Source organism: Citrus sinensis, chromosome 3 (genome assembly GCF_022201045.2).
Source record: "Citrus sinensis cultivar Valencia sweet orange chromosome 3, DVS_A1.0, whole genome shotgun sequence".
In the NCBI taxonomy this organism is placed as follows: Eukaryota; Viridiplantae; Streptophyta; class Magnoliopsida; order Sapindales; family Rutaceae; genus Citrus; species Citrus sinensis.
In genome coordinates this window covers 16,556,896-16,577,973 of record NC_068558.1, presented here as the reverse complement: position 1 = coordinate 16,577,973, position 21,078 = coordinate 16,556,896, and the positions used below count along the sequence as shown (strand labels likewise).

The 21,078-nt window shown below is 33.2% G+C and overlaps 1 pseudogene; it reads left to right on the top strand.

Moving 5' to 3' along the window:
* Positions 1-229: 229 nt before the first annotated feature.
* On the top strand, positions 230-4,031 carry LOC102620913 (naringenin,2-oxoglutarate 3-dioxygenase-like; annotated as a pseudogene).
* The last annotated feature ends 17,047 nt before the right edge of the window (positions 4,032-21,078 follow it).

The window sequence follows — 21,078 nt, the reverse complement described above, 5'->3', positions numbered from 1 at the left end:
TTAATCTAAGATAAATTTTAAAATAATGTTATATGTTGTAAGGTAAAAGATAAAGAAAAAGTTCTTATTTCGTAGTAAATTTTTTTTATTTGGTAATTAAATTTTTCGAAAAAAAATATTTATACCTGTAAAATTTTAAAAAATGGTCACATTGACCCTTGAATTTTTAATAAAACACACTAAAACTTTCTTTTAATTATAATACCTCCATAGATACTACTTGAATTTTCAGCAACGACATTCCTGTGATTTCGCTTGATGGGATTGATGGCAACAAAAGCGGTGAGATTTGCAAGAAAATTGTTGAGGCATGCGAGGACTGGGGTATCTTCCAAGTTGATCATGGTGTTGATGCTAAGCTTATATCCGATATGACTCGTCTTGCCAGACACTTTTTTGCTCTGACCCCGGAGGAGAAGCTCAAGATTGATATCTCCGGTGGAAAGAAGGGTGGCTTCATTGTCTCCAGCCACCTTCAGGTGGACACCGCTTTCATAAATTTCATCATTATTCAGATTAAGTTTACTATCGGTTGTTTATAAACAACTTTGTCTTACCTTTCGACTTCAGTTATCAGTTGAAATTTATCTAGTCCTTGATCCTATACTTTACAAAATTTGGGATCTCGAGTTAATATATTTTTAAATTGACTTTAAAATGTTGTCGATGTATGAAAACGTACATGGACAACATTTGTAAAAGAGATTCAAAATTTTATAAATTCTAAGATCTGAGACTAGAAAGCTTATTCGGTTATCAATTATTATGTTTTTTTTTGTGTTAAATTTAAATTATAACTAGGGTATGTCGAAATTGTAGATTTACATGATTATATCTTAGCAGGCATATATAACTTAAAAACCTACTCCCAAATAAACGAAAATTTATAATGATATAGAAATTAAATTCATTTAGATACCATACATGAGGATTTCTAAGAACCAACTAGTTTAAAACATGTCCTTAACATAGCTGAGCAGTGTCTTTTTCTTTGGCATGCCAACCTAGTTTGTCATTTTATCTTCAGTTTCTTCTTGATATATGTTTTTTATATTGATAAACTACAAATTGTAAGAAATATATTTAATGCGTTCATCAGTGTTTGGCGGTCAATTTTGATTTTGATTTTCAAGTTTCATTTCTTGAAAGATATAAAATTATTTGGCAAGGAAAATACGGAAAATTATGGGCAAGAAAGTCACAATCAATTGGAAAATGACCCAAAAGAATAAATGTGCGAAACAAATGAAAACGACAGCACATGTGGTTTCTGCCTAACAATTAAATTTAGGGGGTTGTTATGTTATATAATCATAATCATGTAACATACATAATTATGATACATACATAATTATGCATCAACCGTTGGATGAAAATCCAACGGTTGCGAAAATAATATGATTTTTTTATCTCAATCGTTGGATGAAATCTAATGGCTGTTACATAATCATGTGTGTTACATGATTATGTAACATAACAAAAGTCTTAAATTTAAGACATTTTGGTATATATTTTCAGGACACATTTAATGTTTGACTAAACAAATAAGATATCTTAAACAAATAATAACAGATTTAGAATTTACGTTCCCTTTTAATATACAAAATAATAGTCTAATATAAATGTGGAGCCTTTATATATAGCGGAATAGTTACCAATGAGTTAAGATGCTCTTGCTAATCCAACTTTGGAAGTATTGGAAGTTTGGAACCAGTGGCGGATCCACACAATTAAATTACAGGGGGCTTAGTTCAAAAAAAATTATTTAATTTGGATTTTCTTAATGTTCACTCTAATACATTTTAAGTCTTATAAACTCAAATTCTATTACTTTTTTCAAATTCTAAATAATAATAGTAATAAAGTATTTATTTTAAATGCGTGAAAGTATCATTTTTCTAAGTAGTTTCCACAAAATATTTTTAAAAAAAATAATGTGATCATTGGGATTTGACTCAAAACTTTAAAACCATCAAATGATACTCTTATATTGAACTACAAGTCTTTTGTTATATGAAAACTGTATTCAAATTTTTTTTATTTAATTCTTTTAGAAGGGATTTAGGACTTAAAAGAAAATTAATGATATAGGAGGGGCTTCATTCCAGAAGGGCTATAATTGGAGATACCATTGTTACTAGTACAAAAATTCCTATAAAAATAGAAAATGACCTACTTTAGTTGGGTCCGCCCATAATTGGAACAATTAATGTTTTACTATAATAACATAACTGAAAAATATACATAAATTCTTTAAAAATGATATGAGCAGGGTGATGTAGTAAAAGATTGGCGTGAAATAGTGACATATTTTTCATACCCAAAGCAAAGCTGGGACTATTCTCGTTGGCCGGAAAAGCCAGAAGGCTGGATAGAAGTAACAAAAGAATACAGCGACGGATTCATGGGACTGGCGTGCAAGCTTCTAGAAGTTCTATCAGAGGCAATGGGATTAGAGAAACTCAGAAAGAAGCTTTTAGTAAGGCATGTGTGGACATGGACCAAAAGATTGTTGTAAGTTACTACCCAAAACGCCCACAACCCGACCTCACTCTCGGACTCAAACACCACATGGATCCGGGTACCATCACTCTCCCGCTCCAAGATCAAGTTGGTGGCCTCCATGCTACTAGGGTTAACGGCAAGACTTGGATCACGGTTCAACCTGTTGAAGGTGCTTTTGTGGTCAACCTGGGCGATCATGGTCATGTAAGTATATATATGCTAACACTACTATTTCTCCCTCATTTTCTCTTTATCCATATATACTAATTATTTGATGGGTAAAAGTTTATTTAGTCCTTATATTTTGAGGTTAGCACTTATTTAGTCATTCTATTTTTAAAAATACCTCAAAACATCCTTACCGTTAAGTTATTGACACCTTAGCTGTTACTTTTTGTTTCTTTTAACTTGTTTTTACAATATTACCCTCATACAATAATATTTCTCTTTATTGGACATTAATAAAAAGAAAAAAATTAAATTATCAATTTAACCCCAAAAAGTAAAATAGAAACAAAAAAATTTACATTAATTTTTTTGAACACTCCACGAGGAGTTAATATATTAATTTTTTTATTAATGTCCAAAAAATTAGTAATTAATTTTTTTACAATATTTATTTTTTTGGACATAACTTCCAAAAAAATTAATATATATTGTGTTTGTTTTTATTTTATTTTTGGGGTTAAATTGGTAATTTTATTTTTTATTAATGTCCAAAAAAAGAAACAATATTGTGAAGAGGTAATATTGTAAAAGTAAGGTAAAAGGAACACAAAGTAACGGCAGGGGTGTCAATAGTTTAATGGTAGGGATGTTTTGAAGTATTTTTAAAAATATAAGAACTAAACATGCACTAACCTCAAAATATAAGAATTAAACAAGCTTTTACCCCTATTTGATCACTAATGAAAACATTCAAATAATCTTTTGATATCCAACTTTCTATTATTAATTAAATATACAATTAGCTCAAAGCTAACGAAATAGTTTTCAAATAATTTTTTTTGGTTGGTTATTCGAATTCAAATCTTGTGGGAGGTAGGAAGTTAAAATTTAATTTAAGCTCTACGCATCCCTTTGTTTTTTTTTTTTTGTTAAAAAAATTATCACTTGTGTTCCTAATCTTAATTTTCTAAATTAAGTTAGAAATAATTGTCTTATTTTCAATTAATAAGAATGTGATTGTCATGTATAACTACTATCTATGATCAGTATATCAGCAATAGGAGGTTTAAGAACGCGGATCACCAAGCAGTTGTGAACTCAAACAGCAGCAGATTATCGATTGCTACATTCCAAAACCCAGCGCAAGAGGCAACAGTGTATCCACTTAAGATCAAAGAGGGGAGAAGCCAGTGATGCAGGAACCAATTCCATTTGCTGAGATGTACAGAAGGAAGATGAACAAAGACGTTGAACTTGCCAGGCTTAAGAAGTTGGCCAACAAGAAGCAGCAACAATTGCCAGATTCTGAGAAAACTAAATTAATGGATACCAAGCCCATTAAGAATATCTTTGCTTAGAAATTAGACAAATACCCATATGTTGCTTCCTATCCTGCATTTATGTCCTTGTTGAAAAAATTTAATATATAATTTAATACATGCATTCAAAATTTGCTAATGCATGCATTTGACCAACTTGGATACAAATGCATGTATTAAAAAATGAGAGCCAAATTTGTTGACAAGTTTTGGAAGAGGTGCTTAATTTTTGTTGACAAAATTGTTGGGGTTAGTGCAATAGTGCACCCCTTTTTTCCCTATAAATAGAGAGGAGAGGAAGAGCTTTATATCATCCCAATTGAGAGAGTTGAGAGCAATTGCAAGTGAAGCAATTTGAGAGAATTAAGAGAGCTTCCACTTGAGTGTTCTAGTGAGGATTTAATTGGGTGTATTGGGGTTGTGGGTTTTGAGAGTTTTTCTTACTTTTGTAATTTCCATTTGTTAGTAAAATTATCTTCCAATTTTTGCCCGTAGACGTAGGCATTGCGCTAAACCACGTAAATTATTGTGTCTTATTTTATTTGCATTTATTTGTCACATTTATATTTCTCCAGAAGTCACAGTCACCAAAATATTAGTAATTGTTCAATCCGCGCTTCCGTAACAATTGGTATCAGAGTCGGAGGTTCGTGCTTGGGGCATACGATATTGTTCACGTATACAGTACTGTTCATTGATACGGTGGAGATGATCATTTATACTTGGGAGACAGTCTATTGTAAGTAGTGTGTATATTTGCATGTCTAGAAAAGTTCTGTCAATAAGGCCATAAGAACCTAAGGAGTCTGGGTTTTAAGTGGGAATATTGTAACTCTTCCATTCTCCTAGAAACTTTCCTGGTGCATTTATCCCCGCGAAATTAACGTCATAGAAGTTGTTTTCAAGTGTAAATAGTTGTTGAAGGAACTGACCATTTGAGTTAAGAAGGATGGCAGAAGCATCTTCTTCGTCTTCATCAGCGAGAACTACTATCACTAATGCAATGTTTGAAGCGGAGAAATTCGATGGTACCAATAATTTTGGCATGTGGTAATGTGAGTGTTGGATGTCTTATGTCAGCAAGAGTTGGACATTGCTCTTGAAGAAAAACATGACAATATGGATGACAAGGAATGGATAAAGACCAATAGACAGGCATGTGGTATTATTCGCTTATGTTTGACTAAAGATCATAAGTACTATGTCATAAGGGAGACATTAGCAAAGAAATTGTGGGAGGCATTGGAAGAAAAGTACATGAAAAAAAATCTTGAAAAAAGGTTTTATATGAAGAAAAAACTCTATCGATTTACGTATGTACCTGACATGTCGATGAATGACCATGTGAACTCATTCAACTAGATATTAGCAGATTTGGTAATTTTGGATGAGAAATTTGAAGATGAAGATAAGGCATTGTTGCTGTTGAATTCCCTTCCTGATGAATATGGTTATCTTACCACCACTTTGCTTCATGGGAAGGACAGTGTCACATTCGATACTGTATGCAGTGCGTTGTACAACTTTGAGATAAAAAAGAAATATAGAAAGGATCACAGAGATACAGTTGCAGAAGCATTGACAGCGAGAGGTCGTTCACAAAGCTGCAAACTTGGAAAAAGAAACAAGTCTAAAGAGAGGCCTCCCAAAGATTAATGTGTTTTTTGTTTTGAGAAAGAACATTGGAAAAAGAATTGTTCTAAGTTACAAAAGGACAAGGCTATTTTTGATGCATTTGTAGCAGAGCATGAAGAGGAATCAGACTTTAGTCTAGTTGGCATGACGTTGACATGTCACTTAGATGAGTGGATTTTAGATTCGGGTTGTACTTATCATATGTGTCCTAACAAGGGCTGGTTTTCTAGCTTCAAGGAGCTGGATGATGGAGTTGTTTTAATGGGCAATGACAATGCCTGTAAAACTATGGGAATAGGCATAATCTAATTAAAAAATTATGATGGCTCAATCCAAGTCTTGACGGATATTCGCTACGTACCAATTTTGAAGAAAAATCTCATCTCATTAGGAGTCCTTAAATCTAAAAGGCTTATAATCATTTTTAGAAATGGAATTTTAAAAATAGTAGCTGGTGTACTGACGGTGATGAAAGGCACAAGAAGAAATTACTTGTACTATTCCAAGGAAGTACAATTATTGGATCAACATCAACAGTTTCTAGAAAAGATGCAGATTCAGCAGCAACTAAGTTGTGGCATATGCGTTTGGGACATACTGATGAAAAAGCAAGTGAGTGTATTTGATGAAGAACAAAAATGAAGTTTTGGGCATATTTCTAAAATGGAAGAAAATGGTCGAGACTCAAACTAGTCGAAATGTCAAAAGACTTTGCTTAGAAAATGGTGGTAAGTATAAAAATGATAATTTTCTACAAATATGCCAAGATGAAGGCATTGTGCGACACTTCAATGTTCAAGATATATCACAGCAGAACGGGGTGGCAGAATGCATGAACCAGACTATACTGGAGAAAGTTTGGTGTATATTGTCTAACGCTGGATTGGGCAAGAAGTTTTGGGCTAAAGCAGTTGAATATGCGTGCCATCTCACCAACCATTTGCCATCAGCTGCAATTGAGGGCAAAACACCCATAGAGATGTGGAGTGGTAAAGCTGCTATTGATTATTATTCTTTACATATTTTTGGTTCCACTGCCTATTATCATGTAAAAGAATTAAGGTTAGACCAAAGAGCAAAGAAAGCATTATTCATGGGTATAACTGGTGGATTAAAAGGATATCGTTTCTGAAAATATCTAAACAACCCGAGAGGGGGGTGAATTGAGTTTCTAAAAATTATGAAATATCAAATTGAATCTAGATGTAAATCTTAAAATAAATTAAAGCAATAATAAATAAATTAATCAAAATATAAAAAGATAAGGGAAGAAAGATTCAAACACGGAGATTTTTACGTGGTTTGGCCAACTTCGCCTACGTCCACACCTCCGAGCACACCAGGCTTGAGGATTCCACTAATCAAGCCTTCAAAGTTTCAAGAACACTTACAATTGACTTCTAAGGTGTCAATCAACCTTTACACTAAGAGATTATCCTCAATCTCTTAACTTAAGTGTATCCCAACACTTACAATCACTTAAATAAAGATTACAAATTTATTTTTCTCTCACAAAGTATATAGTTACAAAATCAATGCCCAAATGTGAGAATAAATGAAACAATAATGTATTTAAGACTCAATGAAGATTGTATTTTTGATTATAAGCTCAATGATAACGTTGTAATCAATCTTGGTTTGAATTTGAATGAGCTTATTTATAGTTGGAGCTGAAATATAGCCGTTGCTGACTTTTTAAGCAAAATTGGATCGCTGTTAAAGCTTAACGGTTAACCGTTTTGATTGGTCCAAGTAACCGTTGAGCTGAAATTCAAATAAGCGGTTGACCGTTTGCTATTATCGATTTGTCGGTAATTTTCAAAGACCTGCAAAATAAATTTCTACTATCCGTTCTTGCTAAAACAGTTAAAGGTTAACATGAAATGATATTCTAGAAATTATCAGTTAGCCGTTTGTAGTTAACAGTTCTCCAGTTATTTCTAGTAGCACACAAAATAGAATAGGCTTATCCGTTTATCTTCAACGGTTCAAGGTTAGCACTTATTTCCATTCTAGAAATTATCGGTTCACCGTTTGATATAAACGGTTAGCCATTTAATTCTAGTAACCTTCCCTGCACACTTGTGTTGCCCGTTTTTATTAATCGGTTCAAGTTTAAGAAAATACTCATCTCTGAAATTTATCGGTTAACCGTTTGAATATTAACGGTTCACCATTTATTTCTAGAAACACAGGTTTAATCATCATTTTACAGAAGATATCTTCCCAGTTTAAAGTTTAATGGTTTCTTATATTTTAGGAAAATATTATATGACTTTTTAATGAAATATTTATTAAACAGAAAACTCCAACATTTTAATTAGAATCATTCAAAGTTTGTTAACATCAAAATCATTATAAAGAACATATACAAGATAACATTCTCCCATTTTTTGATGATGAAAAACTTCTTTCAATATTATGCTCCCCCTAAATGTATACTCCCTCTAAATATATGGCCAATTAAAAATTTTGATCAATAAACAAATTTTATAAATTTTATACCCCATTATTCATTATCTCCCTCTTCATCAAAAAAGAAAAAGATGTAAAAAGAATACTTAAAGCACAAAATTGATGAAGAGATTACCCATGATCAGCTGGAGGCAGGGGGACAGATCGTCGACGAGGAGGTGGAGGATGAGCTCCTAGCCTAAAATCATGAAGCTGATCGAGAGAGTAAATGTCATTAAGCATCCAATCATCCTCTGGAGCAACCAAAGTATCCCGATTTTTGGAGTTTGAGGTCTTGATCCATTTGCCATTCTTTCTAGAAAATCCAATATTAGTCATGGCCTCCGAACTAATCCTTTTGGTCTCTGTAAACGCGGCATCCCAAAGAGGCACTTGAAAATACCGCAGTATCTTAGAAATGATACTACCATACGGAAGCAAACGGTGGTTAACCATTGGAGTACTCAGCATGTGCCGCACAATAACATAACCAAGGTTAATAGGTCACCTCGTAATGAGACTATCTAATAACCCAACATCCAACCTCGTTACCTCATCCGAATGACCCTTCCTATGCATAATAATGTGTTGTAAAATGATATGAAGGATGCGAATTTGGAGAGGCAATAATTGGGATCGAAAAAGAAGAGCACAAATGTCACCAGTAAGGTCCTGAAGTCGTCAAATGTTTCGAACACCAAGATGATGAGCAAAACTGGAAAATGAAAGAGCTTTCCTAGATGTCTAAATTTCATGGCCATCATTCATAATTCCCAGAATGTTGTTTAACATCTCAATATCAAGCTTAATGGGAACACCCCCAACTTGAGTAACCATCCTATCTAACCGAGTTGCGGAAATTTCCATGTTTGAATAGAAAACTCGGACTAAATTAGGATACACTCGATCATCAAAATCTATAGCAGACTCCCAAGGTTGAAGCATATTCCTAACACTTCTACCATATACAAATAACTCTGTAAAATGTTCTATATACATAAAAAGAGTCTAGTACCTTTTGGCCAATAAAGTGGTCCTCGAAGCGCTTGGCCAACAGGGCTGTTGGGAAATGAATTCTTTCGAATTCAAAAGTCTCCCGTGGTGGTATAGAGTTCCTAGGAGGAGCCCCTTTCCTCCTCTGAGTTTGCTGAGATAAGCTAGCCATAGTGAAATTGGAGAAAATGAGGAAAGTTGAGAAAGATGAAAATGAATGAAATGGAATTGATTATTGGGTGAAGAGAAAGTGGAGGAAGTGATTGTGAGGCTCAATTTGGTCGAAAGAGGGCAAGAATTCGGTCAAAAATGACAACCCATTCAGCTGCTCTTAGGGTATTGAATTTGGGATTTGTGAATTTTAGGCTCGTTTTGAGGTTTTGAATTTGTAAGAATGATTTAGAAATGATTAGAAATGGTTTTATAGGTGTGATTTGGCAAAAGAATGGAGAAAAATGGAGAATTGAAGAGAGTGAAAGCTTCGGTTGCGCGTCAATGGCGGAAACGGTAAAAGGGTAAATAAAGAAGAAGGAGAAACCCTTTGAACAATTTTATATCACACAAAAACGGCGAGCCGTTTTTTGTAAATAGTGAGGGAGAAAATTCCAAAGAGCACATGATTAAGAACGATTAAAAGGTAGATGTTAACGATGAAGGAGTAATGGACATGCATCATATCCTAGTTTCTAGAATTAAATGGTACATCGTTTATTTATAAACGGTTATCCGTTTATGTTATCTATGATTTCGCACATTTTTTTAATATTTGGCTAACAAATAATACATTCTAAGATCATTTAATTGATCCAAAATATTTTAAGGGTCATTTTAATGCATGATTCACGAACTCACATGTATTTAAATAATCAATTCATATAAGCATTCAAAATTGAAAACACATCATTTATATATCATGCTCAAGCATTTCATTAAAAAAAATCAAATTATCAATCAACCAATTTCAATAGACTTAATACATGAATAGAGATGTTAATGTGAAAATTTCATCATCCCAAGCTCATGCCGAATTTTTTTTAAAAAAAATTTAGCAAAGAGATTTTGTAAAAATATCGGCAAGTTGTTTATCCGTAGAGATAAATTCTAATGTAATATCACACTTTTGAACATGATCTCTTAAGAGATGATGTCTAATTTCTATATACTTGGTTCTAAAGTGTTGAATTGGATTCTTTGAAAGATTTATAGCACTAGTATTATCACACTTAATAGGAATTTATTCAAGATTAATGTCATAATCTCTAAGTGTTTGTTTCTATATGCTTGGTTCTAAAGTGTTGAATTAGATTCTTTGAAAGATTTATAGCACTAGTATTATCACACTTAATATAAATTTGTTCAAGATTAATGTCATAATCTCTAAGTGTTTATTTCATCCAAAGACCTTCTGTACAACAACTCCCTGCGGCAATATTTTCAGTCTCGGTGGTTGAAAGTGCAGCAGAATTTTGTTTCTTACTAAACCATGAAACAAGTGAATGACCTAGTAAATGACAAGTTCCACTAGTGGTTTTTCAATCAACTTTGTAGCCAGCAAAAACCGCATCCGAATAACATGTTAAATCTATATGAGTTCCTCTAGGGTACCAAAGGCCAAGATATATGGTTCCACTCAAATAAAGGAAAATTCTTTTTACAGTAAGCAAATGAGATTCCTTAGGACATGATTGAAATCTTGCACACAAACATACACTAAACATGATATCGGGTCTACTTGTGGTTAAGTAAAGTAAAGATCCAATCATACCTTGATACATTTTGATATCCACTTCTTTACTTTTTTAATCTTTGTCAAGCTTAGTCGTTGTGCTCATTGGAGTGTTTTTGGTCTTTGAGTCATCAATGCCAAATTACTTGAGTAGGTCTTTCATAAACTCGGCTTGATATATGAAAATTCCTCGCTTATTTTGTTTTATTTGCAGCCTAAGGAAGTGCTTTAAATCTCCCATCATATTCATTTTAAATTCATTACTTATACAAGACGTAAATTCCTTACTCATACAAGACGAAAACTCCTTGCACAAAGACTCATTAGTAGAACCAAAAATAATATCATCAACATAAATTTGTACAACAAGTATATCTTGGTTTTAAGTCTATTATACCATACTCTAGGCACTTGTTTTAATCCATATAATGCTTTAAATACTTATAGACATGATTTGGAAATTTTTCATTTTCAAAACTAGGAGGTTGTTTCACATACACTTCTTCCATAATATAATCATTTAATAAAGTACTTTTAACATCCATTTGAAATAAAATGAAATCTTTATGACATGCGAATGCTAATAGCATCCTAATAGATTCTAATCTAGCTACAGGTGCAAATGTTTCATCAAAATCAATTCTTTCTTCTTTGTTGTACCCTTGAGCCACTAATTGAATTTTATTCCTTATAACCACATCAGATTCATCTATCTTATTTTTAAAGACCCATTTAATACCTATAATGAATTAATGTTCCGGTTTAGGAACTAATTCCCACACATTGTTTCTTTCAAATTGATTCAACTCCTCTTGCATTGCTATAATCCAAGATTCATCATTTTCCGCATCCGCAAAGGATTTTGGTTCAATTTGAGATATGAATGCAGTATGCTCACAAGTATTTCTAAACGATGATCTAGTTGTTATGCCACGTGAAGGGTCTCCTAAAATTAAGTCTTTAGGATGAGAAGAAACATACCTCCACTCCATGGGGAATGATTGAGAAGTACTTTCATTTTGCTCCGCATTTGTTTCTTCATCTTGCTGCTCTTGATTTTCATGTGGTGCATCCTTGTAGTTATCCTTTGATGACTCTTTTTTGTAGTTCTTCATCTGCATCATTATCAACAACTTTCTCTCCAGAGGAAGAGTTAGATTCATCAAACGTAACATGCATTGATTCTTCCATAACTAGAGTTCTTTTATTATAAACTCTATAAGCTTTGCTTGAGTTTGAATACCCAAGAAAGATGCCAACATCGAATTTTGAATCAAATTTTCCAAGATTATCTTTTGTGTTCAAAATAAAACATTTGCATCCAAAAATTTTGAAATAACCAATGTTGGGTTTTCTATCTTTCCAAAGCTCATATGGTGTTTTATTAAGATGAGGTCTAATCAACACACGATTCAAAACATAACAAGCAGTGTTGACAGCCTCGGCCCAAAAATACTTAGGTAAAGAATATTCATTCAACATAGTCCTAGCCATTTCTTGAATTGACCTATTCTTTCTCTCAACAACTCCATTTTGTTGTGGAATTTTAGGTGATGAAAATTGATGCAAAATGCTTAAATTATTGCAAAAGGTTTCAAATGCATGGTTTTCAAACTCTCCTCCATGATCACTCCTTATGCATGAAATAACATATCCTTTTTCATTTTGAACTTTCTTACAAAACACTTTAAAAGCATCAAAAGCATCAAAAGCATCATCCTTCTTAGTTAAGAATAATACCCATGTGAATCTTGAAAAATCATCAACAATTACAAAAGTATAATACTTCCCACTCAAGCTAGCATATCTTATAGGTCTAAATAGGTCTACGTGAAGTAATTGAAGATGTTTTGAAATAGAAACATGATTTTTGCTTTTAAAAGAAGTTTTGATTTATTTACTAAATTGGCATGCTTTACAAATTTTATCTTTTTGAAATCTGATTTTTGGAAGACATTTAACTAAATTATTTTTGGAAATCTTTGAGATTAAATCCATGCTTGCATATTGTAGTCTTCTATGCCATAACCAACCATCATCATGCAATGCAGAAAAATATTTATCATATGTAGATGCACAATTTGTATCAATGGTGTAAACATTAACACATCTATTTCCTACAAATAATATCTCGCCATCACATGCATTCTCAATAACACATCTGTTCTTATCAAAAGCAACTTTATGACCCTTATCACATAGTTGACTAATGCTAAGCAAATTGTGTTTCAAGTTTTCAATCAAACACACATTTTTAATAAGAGTAGAGGATACATTACCCATATTTCTGATACCAATGATTTTCCTTTTGAGTTATCTCCAAAGGATACGTTTCCATCGTTTTCAATCTTGGTAAAACTTGAAAACCAAGAGTAATTTCCTGTCATATGTCTTGAACATCCATTGTCCAAGTACCACTTATTTTTCTTTTTTTTATCCTTGCAGAAAAAGTTTCTAAGTTTTAGGTACCCAAAACTTCTTGGGTTCTTCAGTGTTAGCAATAGTTCCTTTTGGAACCCAAACACATTTAACATCATAATATGCATTTCTTTTCACTGGACATCTATTTTTTATGCGATCATCTTGATTACAATAATGACATACAACTTGATCATTAATAGGGGTACTCTTTACAAAGTAATTTTTATAATATTTTTGTTTCAAATTTGGCTTATAACCAATACCTTCTTTGTCAAACACACATTTTTGTGAATTGAGCATGCTATCCAACATCTTTTGCCCATTTTTGAATTTTAACACAATTTCATTTAGCTCATTATTATTTTTCTTAATCAGGTCATTTTCTTTTATCCAATCATCAACATGTGATTTTTCATGCTCATATGAAGTGTTTTGTTTATTTTTAAAAGATGCAATATTCTCATGCAACATTTTATTCTCTAATTCTAATTCTATCATCATCTCATTCAAAGAATTATTGCATTTTCCATAGCACTTTTTTCATTTGTAAGTTCTAGCATTTTCTTTTTAAAACATGCATTCTTTTTACTAATTTTTATCCATTCATCATGCAATTCTTTAAAAGAATCATGTAATTCATCATATATAGGAAGATCATTTACCTCATCAAGTTCATCCAATGATCCTTCTCCGATCGCCATGAGAGCTAGATTTGTCATTTTTTTATGCTCTTCATCGTCACTCGTTTCCTCATCAAAATCATCTTATATCGCTACCATTGCTTTCTTCTTTAGCTTGTTTAGAAGAGGACATTCAGACCGTATGTGTCCAGGCTTTTTGCATTTATAGCAAGTGATCAGCTCATTCTTCTCTTTTTGGTTCTTGAAGTTTCTGAACTTTCTTCGCTCATTAGTTTTCTTGTAGAATTTTCTAAATCTCCTAGTTAGCATAGCCATCTCCTCATCATCCGCCTCACTTTCCTCATCACTCTCATGTTTTGAAACTTTGAGAGCAATGCTTTTCTTCTTCTCCTCATGCTATTTTTCTGCTGCCAAATCTTCTTCATATGAAATGAGAGAGCCAATTAAATCATCAATAAGTAAAGTAATTAAGTTTTTGGCTTCTTCAATGACAGTCCTCTTAGGTCTTCATTCTTTTAAAAGTGACCTAAAGATTTTCTTGACTTTCTCGTTATTCGAAAAATTCTTTCCTAGGGCTCCTAGGGTGTTCATTATTTCTGTAAATCGTGTATACATAGAATACACACTTTCATTCTGTTCCATTTGGAACAATTTGTGTTGGCGAGTATACGTACTGATTTTTTACTCTTTAACTTGATTTGTCCCTTCATAAACAACCTCACGTTTGTTCCATATTTCTTGTGCACTTTCATAACTAGATACTCTATGGAATTTTTTCTTATATAGAGCACAAAATAGAGCATTCATTGCCTTGGAGTTTAAAGACATTGTTTTCTTTTCGAACTCACTCCATTCACTTGACAATTTAGGAATATCATCTCATTCTTTATTTTTAGTTATAGGCATAAATGGACCATCACAAACTACTTCCCAAATTTCATAATCTAACGCTTGCAAATAAATTCTCATCCTAGTTTTTCAATATGCATAATCATTACCGTTAAAGAACGGTGGTCTAGTTGTGGATTGTCTTTCTCTAAAGGTAGAGTCATTTTGGGTTGCCATGGATCTTTTACTCTAGACGATTAAGTCCTCACAAAAGAACAAGGCTCTGATGCCAAATGAAATAATATCTAAACAACCCAAGAGGGGGGTGAATTGGGTTTCTAAAAATTATGAAATATCAAATTGAATCTAGATGCAAATCTTAAAATAAATTAAAGCAATAATAAATAAATAAATCAAAATATAAAAAGATAAAATAAAAGAGATTCAAACACGGAGATTTTTATGTGGTTCGGCCAACCTCGTATGTGTCCACACCTCCAAGCACACCGGGCTTGAGGATTCCACTAATCAAGCCTTCAAGGTTTCAAGAACACTTACAATTGACTTCTAAGGTGTCAATAAACCTTTACACAAAGAGATTATCCTCAATCTCTTAACTTAAGTGTATCCCAACACTTACAATCATTCAAATAAAGATTACAAATTTATTTTTCTCTCACAAAGTATATAGTTACAAAATCAATGCCCAAATGTGAGAATAAATGAAACAATAATGTATTTAAGACTCAATAAAGATTGTATTCTTGATTATAAGCTCAATGATAACGTTGTAATCAATCTTGGTTTGAATTTGAATGAGCTTATTTATAGTTGGAGCTTAAATATAACCGTTGCTGACTTTTTGAGCGAAATTGGATCACCGTTAAAGCTTAACGGTTAACTGTTTTGACTGGTCCAAGCAACTGTTGAGCTGAAATTCAAATAAACGATTGATTGTTTGCCACTATCAGTTTGCCAGTAATTTCCAGAGACCTGCAAAATAAATTTCTGCTATTTGTTCTTGCTAAACAGTTAAGGGTTAGCATGAAATGATATTCTAGAAATTATCAGTTTGCCGTTTGTAGTTAACAGTTCGCCGGTTATTTCCAGTAGCACACAAAATAGAATAGGCTTATTCGTTTGTCTTCAATGGTTCAAGATTAGCACTTATTTCCATTCTGGAAATTATCAGTTCACCGTTTGATATAAATAGTTAGTTGTTTAATTCTAGTAACTTTCCCTACACACTTGTATTGCCATTTTTTTTAACCGGTTCAAGTTTAAGAAAATACTCATCTCTGAAATTTATCGATTAACTGTTTCAATGTTAATGGTTCACCGTTTATTTCCAGAAACACAGTTTTAATCATCATTTTGTAGAAGATATTTCTCCAGTTTAAACTTTAATGGTTTCTCATATTTTAGGAAAGTATTATACGACTTTTTAATGAAATATTCATTAAACATAAAACTCCAACATTTTAATTAGAATCATTCAGAGTTTGTTATCATCAAAATCATTATAAAGAACATATACAAGATAACAGCTTCTAGTGTCCAGTTAAAAAGAATATTATTTTTACTAGAGATGTGACTTTTGATGAATCAGCCATGTTGAAACAAAAAGATTCACAAGAGGATGACAAGACCAGTAGCACTTTGCAGCATGTGGAGTTTGAAAAGGTAAAGGCTGATTCAATTGGTGTCGATGAGATAGATAATAATTCTCCATCAACCGAGGATGACGAAGAAGTTCTGACTCAAGAACCTTTATAGCAACAAGATTCAATTGCATATAGAAGGCTACGAATGGATATTCGTAGACCTGCTCGCTTTGTTAATATAGTGGCCTATGCACTTCCAGTTGTAGATGATGATGTTCCTTTCACTTACAGAAAAGTAATAAGTAGCCCTAAAAGTGTACAGTGGAAGCTAGTAATAGATGAAGAAATGCAGTCTCTTCATAAAAATAGAACTTGGGAGTTAGTTATACTGCTCAAGGAAAAGAAGGCAATTGGGTGCAAATGGGTATATGCAAAGAATAAAGGATTTCCTCGTAAAAATAAGATTCGATACAAGGCTAGATTGATAGCGAATGGTTACGCTTAGAAAGAAGGAATAGACTACAATGAGGTATTTTCTCTAGTTGTAAAACACTCATCTATTCGAATTTTGCTAGCCATGGTTACGCAATTTGATCTTGAACTAGTTCAGCTTGATGTAAAACTTGCATTTTTACATGGTAATTTGGAAGAGGAAATCTACATGACTCAGCTAGATGGATTCAAAATTTTTGGAAAAGAAAATTGGGTTTGCAAATTGACAAAGTCGCTTTATGGATTGAAACAATCTCCGAGGCAGTGGTACAAGCAATTTGATCGGTTTATGAAAAGGCAAAGGTACACAAGGAATAAATTTGGTCATTGTGTGTATTTTTGTAAGTTACAAGAGGAATCCTTTATGTATTTGTTCTTGTATGTCGATGATATGCTAATAGTATCCAAGAGCAAAGATGAGATTGAGAAGTTGAATACTCAACTCAATCAAGAGTTTAAGATGAAAGATCTCGGTGATGCTAAGAAGATTCTTGGCATAGAGATATACAGAGATAAAGCTTGTGGCAAAGTTAGTTTGTCTCAGAAGCAATATTTAAAGAAGACACTACTACAGTTTGGCATGATAGAGTAGACAAAACCTGTGAGTACTCCGTTGACTTCTCATTTCAAGCTTTCTGCACAACTATTTCCTTCAACATATGCAGAACGAGAATACATGTTACAAATTTCGTATTCAAATGCAGTGGGCAGCTTGATGTATGCAATGGTTTGTACAAGGCTTGACATTTCATATGCAGTTGGTATAGTGAGCAAGTATATGCATAATCCTGGTAAAGGACATTGGCAATCTGTAAAATGGATTTTACAGTACATTCAAAAGATCGTGGATGTTGGTTTTCTGTTTGAGTGAGATGGTACACTTGGTAGGGGTGGGCAAAATATCCGACCCAATTCGATCCAACCCGACCCGATCTAAAAACTTTCGTGTTCGGATCGGATCGGGCGGTGAAGAAAACCTGATCAGGTGAATTTGTCTCAACCCAATCGGATCTAAAAACTCGATCGAGTTGAGACAAAATAATAAAAAAAAAGAACAAAGCCAAAAATTACAGTATTACACACTCACACACTCACATAGTCACATACTACACTAGTGCACTACAGTACATGGAGTCACGAACACCACACAGCACACACACACAAAGTTAGTATTCACAAATCACAAGACTCACAATAATTCACAAAGAACACACACAAACCCTCACGGCCTCACGTCCCTTACAAAGAAAAAAGCCAAGTCTGCCATTAACGCTTACCACACACACAAACCAGCACTCAAGCACAAGCAGCCAGCCCATTGCCGACCGGCAATGTACAAGCCACACCTATTCACGACCTCCATCACTCACCAGACACCACAAACACACACGCAAAGTTCACGAAGCTAGCTTCATTCAGCCACCGCACGCAGCAACCGCCGCCGGGAACAACGCCAACCGAAGCCGAAACTGATTCGCGAAGATCGTGACCCGATCTACGAATCTACTGCAACTAAGCACAGGATCCACGCCTTCAATCCTCTACTCCACCATCACTCGGTCCGATTGAAGATCCACCTGGCAAGCTGCCCCTGATTCAAGCTCTATTTGCATTTTGGATCTCAGTTGTTGACTCTAAAAAAGTCTTTGAGTTTTGGAAGCCCGAATCCGACCTTTGATACTTATTAAGTGATGGTATATAATATATATGCATTAATTATAATTGTTATATGTTATATGAGAAAGTGAAATGTTAATTGCAATTTTGTATGTTAATAATATATAATTATATATTGTTAAATTTTAACAATAAAATGAAAATAATCGGGCATTAATTTTTTGTTACTCATTAACAATTGATTTTTTTGTATGAATAGTAATGGTAGATTAAAAATTAAAATTAAATATTATGTTACAATATAAATTATAATTATATATGTCATATGATATGTGTACTTGTGCAGTAGTTTCAACTTTAACAAAAAAATTAACCAATTTAATTGCAGTAGTTTCAAGTTTCAACTTCAACACAAAATTAATCAATTTAATTAATTGCATGATAACCAATAAGTAAATATTAAGTGGTTAAGTACATATAATGTGGCATAAAATTTAGGGGTTTATAATAAGAATTAAGAATTTAGGATACATATATGTAATTAATATTATATTATTTTGGCCAATGGATAATTGATTTTATAAATTAAATAATTACATTAATTTCTTGGTTTTCTTTTATGGAATGTGCATCTTGAATTCTTGATCATATATAAATATTATGGTGGAAAATTGGAAATATTGATTTCAAAAAGTTTCATAAAATTAAATTAACAATTATTTGAATCAATTTGTAATACTAACTATTAAGTAGATTTTTTTAATAATCTTTTTTGTGTTTTGATTTTTGAATTAATGATTAATAATTATTTATTTGTATGTTTAGATGTCTGGACACTCAAGATCGAATTCGATAAGTGATGATGACAATCAAAGTGTTCAAATGGAAGGAACTCAAAAGGCAAAGCGAAAAAGACCACCGATGAAGAAAAGATTTGAGACATGGAATCATTTCACTTTACTTGAGGACAATCCAAACAAATGCAAGTGCAACTATTGTGGTAGACAATATCAATGTCATTCAAGGCGTGATGGGATTACAAATATGAGAAATCATATACAGACTTGCCTTGCATACAAGACATTCAGGGAACAACAAGAGGGAAGTCAACAAAACTTCACAACTGAGGGTGGGGAAGGAAATGCAAGTAATATGGTTTTGGCTAAAGGGTGGAGTCAAGACGGTTGTAGAAGGGAAGTCACCAAAATGATCATTATGGGTGAGTTGCCGCTTAGTTTTGTGGATAACAAAGGGTTCAGACATTTCTGTAATGTAGCCATTCCACAGTTTGTTATGCCATCTCGAAGAACTATTGTTAGGGATGTTATAGATTTATTTTTAGAAGAAAAGACAATGTTGAAGAGTTTGATTTGCAACAAGTAGCGAGTGTCTCTTACTACTGATTTATGGACTTCCGTTCAAAACATGAGTTACATGGTGATCACAGCTCATTTTATTGATAGTGACTGGTGTTTGAACAGAAGGATTATTAGTTTCAGTGTGATTGAAGATCATAGAGGAAAAAAGATCAATAAAAAGATTGTAGCTTGTTTACAAGATTGGGAGATAGAGAGGTTGTTTGCAATAATCATTAATAATACCACTATAAATGATATTGCTATTAATTATGTGACTATGCAATTGCTTGCTTGGAGGAATGATGATGCACTTGTGTTGGCGAGACAATATATGCATGTGCGTTGTTGTACACATATTTTGAATTTAATTATTGTTTCGGGGTTGAATGAATTGCATGCTAGTGTTGCCGCCATTCAGAATGCTGTGAAGTATGTGAGATCCTCCACTACGAGGCTACATGCATTTAAACAGTGTACTCAACAGGTGAAATGTCTAAATGGAATGGTTACTTTTTATTGTCCTACTAAGTGGAATTCACCTATTTAATGTTGATGGCTGCGTTGAAGTTTTAAGCGGCATTTGATAGAATGGCAGAGGTGGATAAACCATATGAGACATACTTTCTCGAGAAAGAATATAATGCTAAGAGGGTGGGCCCACATGGACTTGAGGATTGGGAGAGTGTAGAACGAATTATGAAGTTTTTGAAGGTATTTTATGATGCCGCATTGTTATTTTCTGCCTCTTTGAGTGTGACTTCTAATCTTTGTTATGATACCATTGGCTTAATTAAGAGGTCATTGATTGCATTAGAGGCAAGTAAAGATCCTTGGGTGGTGGTCATGGCTTGTAATATGAGGAAAAAATTTGATAAATACTAGGAGTCTTTAGGGAAAATAAATAAAATGTTGATTGTTGCCTCTATTCTTGATCCACAAGCTAAAATGGACTATGCCAAACATATTTTTTAGATCAGTTTTGCCAATGATGGTTGGAAAGTTGAAGAAATGACCAAAGCAGTGAAAGATTTGTTAAATGCTTTATGATGCATATAGTGCAATGTGCTCCAGTTCCACACCATCGATGTGTAGTGAGAGTGTTCCTAGCGGCAGCTATGGTGGTATAAGTTATTCTCCTTATTTTACGACTGAGGTTGGTTTGGCGGATGTTCCTAGTGGTGATGGTGATGACATTTTTTGAGTTTCCTGCCCTTTCCTTGGGTATACTCAGAAAGTGTTTGTTCAGAATGAGGGCAAGAGAGTAGTATCTGAGGTGGAACGATATTTGAGTGGCCCAGTTGAGGATCCGAGCAATCT